Raw genomic sequence first — 6,894 nt, 5'->3', positions numbered from 1 at the left:
TTGCATATCTAAAAATGCAAATGTTTATTTTGCCCTCCCACATGAGTGAGTTTGGCTGGGTAAGGAACTCCAGTTTAATTTTTTTTTTCTTTCAGAACTCTGATAATATTTCTCCATTGTCGACTTGTATCCAGTGTTACTGATTTTAATCGGGAGAGAACTCTCTCATAGGCTGTCTGATTTTTTCTCTTGAGAAACTCTTAGGATATTATGTGTATGTTTGGCATCCTAAGGTTACATTAGGGTGTGTCTAAATGTGGGTAGTGTTTTTCTATTCGTGCTACTCAGAAACTTTTTGGATCCTTTCAACATTTTGAATCCTTTCAACATTTTGAATGACTCACTTTCATGGTTAAGTTTCTTCAATTAGTTTGTACTTCGGGGTTGCTATTTATATTTACAGTTGAGCATCTTTATCAAACAGGATTGTTAGAGTGTATTTCATCAGATCAAATGAGAACCTCTTTTATTGTTTTATGTTAAATTCTGAATATAGAAGATGCCTTAGATGTTTGGGAGGAGGGTCAGGCTGGGAAAATTTGCAAGGTATGCAAATAACTTTTATTTAGGGTCTGGGGACTCCCCAGCCCTGCTGGTTTTTGTATGTTATCTGGCCCACTGCCCACTCTGGGAGTATCCTGTGTCAGAACTCCCATTTCAGAGTGCGCCACCCCCAAATTTGTCCTGTGGATGAAAGGAATCAGTGGTTCTCCTTCCTTCTCCCTCTTGGCTGTGGATTTGGAAGTTCCAAGTTAGCTCAGGCTCTGCTTCCCTTCATCTTTATCCCCATCCTTCAAACAAGGGACTCCCCTAGGGAGGTAGCTCACTTGGTATATGAAACAGTCTTCCAGGCTTCATCCTGGGGCAGATACTGCTGCTGCTTTTGTACAGAGGGTGGAGGATGGGAGCGAGGAGCAGGCCAGCTGTCCCAGGCTGTCCAAATGAGGTCTTTAATCAATTGCCCTGCCTGCTCCTAGGGGTCCCTCCCTCTCTTTGATTTGTTCAGTCTGAGCACAGTGGTTCTCCGAGCTTCTTCAGGAAATGCTAAGACAATGTAGAGCCTGCCTTCTCCAGCAACAGCCCTTACATTGCAGCTCTCTCTTTTCTGATGTCTCCAGCAAGATCATCCTACCTGCTCTTTACCATCAAAAAAATCCCTCAAAATTGCTGATCTGTGAATTCATCTTTTTTACTTAGGGTGTACAATGGATTTATTATCTATTATAATAGATAGATAATCATTTCTATGTATTTCAATAGAATTCCTGCAATTCCAAAAAGCACAGACGGGGAGCTAGAGCTAGGTTCATACTTTTCATGAATATATTGATTGTACACTAGAGTAATTGTTCTCTGTTTACATAAATCTCCCCACTAGAAAGTGACCTTGGCAGTCCCCATTGTGAGCCCAGTCGTCTGTAAGTGGGCAGACTGCGTGAACAAGGGCACAGAAATTGAAAAACAGAAAGGCTTATATGGAAGAGAGAATTCTGACTGTTCTGTTAGTGGGAAAAAAACCTAGAGAAACTGGTGAGGAGAGAGAGATGGAAATTTTTTGTGTGATAGTGAGGTTGTTCTTGACCCTTTTCTGAACCCCAGTTCTTCCATTTGGGAGAGAGAACATGGCTACAAGATGCTCAAGATGCTTTTCCTGTTTAATCACTTTGTGGTTCCCTGAATTAGGTATTGGAAATCAATAGACCTTACCAGACCACTGATCTTCTCACAGCATCGTACAGATAGAAGCCATATGGTTTGCACTCATCCTAAAATGAGTAGGACCAGACTTTGGTAAAATAGTGAGGAAATTATTCTTTTAATTATTCTTTTTTGTGTGGTTTGTGAGCAGCGCTCTTTTCCCTTCAAACAACTCTCCACTGTTATCCTTGGTTCTCTCTCTTTCAACCACCAATTTCCCAATGATTTACTCTGGCTGATTCTACAAATCTCTGATAAGGAAAGTATTGGCTGATAAGGACTGAGGTAAGATGCTTTATAGAATTATATACAATTTTTTGAGGCAGCACTTAATAAAATGCATTATCTTTTTATTTTTCAAGATTTGTTTTTCAGTTGTAAGGAGAAAAGCTAACATACAGATCATATGGTTGAACAACGTGGGGGTTAGGGGCGCCACATACAATGGCCTCTGATTCTATAGCATGATTACCTAAATTAAAAGCAATTAATTGGCTACTGTTAAACATTTGAAAAGATAAAGTCATACTAGTAAAATGATACATAGGGACACTGATATTTGAGGAAGGGCACTGCTCAAAGCCTTCTCAAATTATAGTCCAGAGTCAAACAGCCACCTCCCTCCTGCTCGCTCTCAGGTTTCAGCCTACAGAAAAATATAACTTTTTTTATAGCCTCATACATCTTCACTGATAATGTGTTTCTTTTCCCCCATTTGACACTAAAATAACTTATTTCTAATTCTTTACATTCACACAGATGTCAAAATATCTCCACATACTTCTACCAGGTGCCTCTATCTTAAATTGGAGCTAGAAAATTCTAGGTTGAAGACTAGCCAACATAAAATATTTTTTGTAAAAGATGTGGGTTCAGTTGATAGCATTAAATTTGCTCTATATAGAGCAAATTCAAACAGATATAGGAATGGACAATATAAGAGAAATCTTGTTGATTCAGATACAGATGACTTAAAAATTTAAAAAACAAGTTTATCAGTTGAATAAATAAATAGTAATATTTAGCGTTTATTTTATGTGTGGGAAGAGTAGTTAACTCACCAATATCAGCATTTCTCAAAATGCGGTTACTGGATTCAAGGAAAGTTTCTGCAAAATTTTTAATTGTGAATTTTCAATTTAATGACCATTTAAAAAACAACCAACACACCCAGAATGGCTAAAAATTACAGACTGAGACTACCAAGTATTTTTCGGGAGGTAGAGCAACTGACATTCTCATACACAGCTGGTGCGAGGTAAAATGACATAATCACTTTGGGAAACTATATATATGGCAGTATCTACAGAAGCATAATATATGCATAGTCTATGCAATCAACTCTACTCTCAGGTATCTATCCAACATACCTCCCAGAAATGCAGCTATTTGGGCCTCAAAATACACTTACCAGAAATTTATAATAGCATTGCTTATAATAGCCCCAAACTGGAAACAATCCAATTGCCCATCAGCGCCAAAATAAATTGTGAAACAGCCGTATGATGGAATACTCCAGAGCAATGAAAAAGAATGAACTGCCGTTAGATGCTACGACATGGATGAATCTCACAGTAAGTTGAATACTCACTGACACTGACTGAAAAGTCTGACACACAAGAATACATACTGTACAGTTCATTTATATAAGGCTAAAAAGCAAACAAAACTATAATCAGGGAACAAGTTATCTTCTGAAAGGATCTATTGACTGGGAGGAGGCACAAGGAGTACTCTAGGGTGCTTGTATTATTCCATATCTTGTTGTGGTTTGTGATTACCCCTGGGAAGAAGGCTACAAGCCTGCCCAAGGCCTGGCTGCATAGACAGCGGTCACCCACCATGCGCCCTCGCAAGTTTACGTCGTTGCAGTGGATACAGATGGTACTCCACCCACATGTCCTTCGATAGTCTTATGGAGCCCTGTTGGCTTCTATATGTTGTACTTTTGCCAGCTCACAGCTGCAATTTTCAGAGGACTCTCCTTTGGTTACTGGAACCCCTTTGGCTGTACCTGCATGGAGCAGGAAGCACCAGGGAGCTTATGTCCGCCACAGGGCAGCCTGTGGCCACTGACGGACTGGTGTGGAAGAGTGAAAGCCCAGCTCTTTTCCCTCAAGACAAGACAAACTCTCTGCACAACTACCTGTAGGGTTAGACTAGGGCTGTGACTTGACCTAAAACTGCTCCCTTCCTTAGCTTCTTTCCCCTACCTGTCTAGCTTCTGCTACACCTCTACTGGCTTCTCCTGTGAGTTCTGCCGTAACAAATCTCTTGCCCACAGATTCTCATGTCAAGGTCATCCTCTAAGAATTGGACCCCAAACAGCCATATTGGAAATCCAGTATCACATGAATGTAGCTTTCTCTCCCCCATTCCCCTTCGAAATGCTTAACACTTCCTTCCTTATTGCCTAGAGTTTATACCCCAAACAATCTGTTTTAGGGATTAAGGTTCTGAAAGGCTTCTATGAATTAAATGGAGACTAATTCAGGAGGCAACACTCATGAAGCATTCATTCTCCCGAGTTCTTGGATCATCTTTATGATCATTGCTGTGAACTCTTTCTTGGGTAGATTGCCTATCTCCACTTCACTTAGTTCTTCTGCGGTTTTGTTCCTTTGTCTGAAACATGTTCCTCTGCTGCCTCATTTCGTCTAAGATGCTATTTGTATTTTTATGTATGTGGTAGGTTACTTACGTTTCTTGACCTTGGAGAAGTGGCCCTCTGTAGGAGACGTCCTGTGCATCCCAGCAGTGCACTCCCCTCTTATCACCCAAGGTGTATGCTCTAGGGATTCCTCCTAAGAGAGCTGCATGGGTCCTTCTGTTGTGGTGGACTGACTACTTGGGTGGTCTGGTAGGCTTGGTTGGTTCCTAGTCTGGTTGATTGCAAGGCCCTGCCTGTGTGGATGCGGCTGGCTGCTGTTTAGCAGGGTCTGGTCATGAGGTGGGCCTGTAGAACCCTAGGGGCCCCTTGGGCTAGCGCTGGCTCACTGGTGGGTGGAGTTCGGGTCCCAAAGACTCTGGGGCTGTTGCTCCCCACCACTGGCAGGTGAAGCCAGATTCTGGGGTTGGTGACAGACTACTTGCAGGCAGAGATGGTTCCTGGAGTCTAACTGCAGGACCCAGGGATCCCAGAGCTTGGTTCAGATTGTTGAGGGGGCAGGGGCATGGTTCCTGACACAGTTGGATACGGGGTCCAGGGTAAAGCTTGCATTGGCCTGCTAGTGAGCAGGGCCAGGGCCCCGCTGGTCCCAGGGGTGGGTCTAGCCTGCACTGCAAGATCTTGCTTCTGGTGTCTGCCCCCTGGTGGGTGGAGCTGGGTCTTGGCCCTCTGGTGGGCTGGGATGCGTCTAGAGGCAGATCCAGAGACAGCTGTGGCTCATAGTCTGTAGGAAGCCTGTCTGCTGATGGTGAGGCTGTGTCTCCCCCAGTTAGCTGTTTGGCCTGAGCCGTCTCGGCACTGGCGCCTGCAGGCTGTTGGATGGTGCTAGGTCTTGGCACTAAAGAGCCACCAAGAGTGTTCAAGCAGCTGACTGTCCAGTGTTTATGTCCCCGGGGTGAGCCGCAGCCGCGTCTCACCCCCGCCTCTCCAGGAGACTCTCCAAGACCAGCAGGTAGGTCTGGCCCGGGTGCCTATCAAATTACTGCTTTTGCCCTGGGTCTGGGTGCGTGTGAGATTTCGTGTGCGTCCTTTAAGAGTGAAGTCTCTATTTCCCTCAGTCTTGTGGGGTGCTTGCAATCAAGCCCCACTGGCCTTCAAAGCCAGATGCTCTTGTGCCGAACTCCCGGGTTGAGGAGTCTGACATGAGGCTCAGAACTCTCACTCCTGTGGGAGAAACTCTGCAATATAATTATTTGCCAGTTTGTGGGTTGCCCACTATGGGGGAGGGGTAATGGGATTTGATTATATCGCGGGTCTGCCCCTCCTACTCATCTCACTGAGGTTCCTTCTTTATGTCTTTAGTTGTAAAAGATATTGTCTTTTTCATTGATGGTTGCTCTGCATATAGTTGGGATTTTGTTGTGTTGGTGAGAGGAGGTGAGCTCAGGGTCTTTCTCTGTCATCTTAGCCTGCCAAACTTCTCGTGAAGCATTTATCAATGATTTGCATTTTAGCAAAATGCAATAAGATTAGCGATGCAACCATCTGACAGGACCCTCAGCCAGCAGGAGACCCACCACTGACTGGTGATTGTGGGTGCCAGGAATCATGTTCAGAAAAGGTCCAAAGCACAAGCCTTGCCTGGAAAGGAGAGCTGAGTGGGGCATGAGAGACATTCGTCAGGCTACAAGCAGCAATATTAGATTTCAGTCACCTGGGCACAGGAAAGGAAGACTCAAAATAGAAACAATTTTGAGCAGAAGACAATCTAACTTCATGAATTTCATCTAGGACTAGCCCTGAACTAATATTTATTAATTCTATGTATGAATGCATGTTGTGATTTAATAAATCAGGGGACTTATAATGTTTTTAAGTGGTTGAGAATGGGGAAGATGACTGCCTGTCCCAGATGAAACCAGTCAGGCTTCATGAATTGAGTGAAATTTCAAGAGCTTGCTTGGTAAGAGCACAGTTATCCAATGGAAAAACACATCAGTTCTAATTATTCTAACTCAAACAGCTGATCAAAATTGCTTTGGCCCAAAATCCATCTAAGGTTTAGCAATATGAACAGCTGGTGGTATGAGCTTTAGAATTAATTACCGAGTGAGTCAATAATCATAAAATTATCTAACATATCAGATGGAAATTTCAAAAATATTTTAAATCTATACTCTCACAACTTCAATTTAGTTATATCTAAAATTATCTTAAATTGGCCTTTTAAACAGTTTGTGCAAAAAAGAAAAGTGTTAATTATTAAGTGTTGACTGAATTGGAGTGAATGGTAATTAAAGTTACCACAAGAACCTGTGACAAAAGGCGATGAACAAAACAAAAAATGTATAAACAACAATATGCATAGACAAAGCCTCGACTGAAACATGCCAACATTTCAGTAGTGTTTATCTGTCTGCTAGGATTGAGGGTCATTTTATTTTCTTCATCAGGAGAAGTGTTGTTTATGAAAAACATGATGTGTAAGATCCTGTCTCCCATTCAAAGTTACCTGAAATAAAGGCTTAGTGGGTGACTGTCACCTAGGCATGGGCATGCTCTGAAAGCATTATTATGAAGGCTTGTGT

Source organism: Stenella coeruleoalba (assembly GCF_951394435.1).
Source record: "Stenella coeruleoalba genome assembly, chromosome: 6".
NCBI classification, from domain to species: domain Eukaryota; kingdom Metazoa; phylum Chordata; class Mammalia; order Artiodactyla; family Delphinidae; genus Stenella; species Stenella coeruleoalba.
This window is presented reverse-complemented; position numbering follows the sequence as displayed.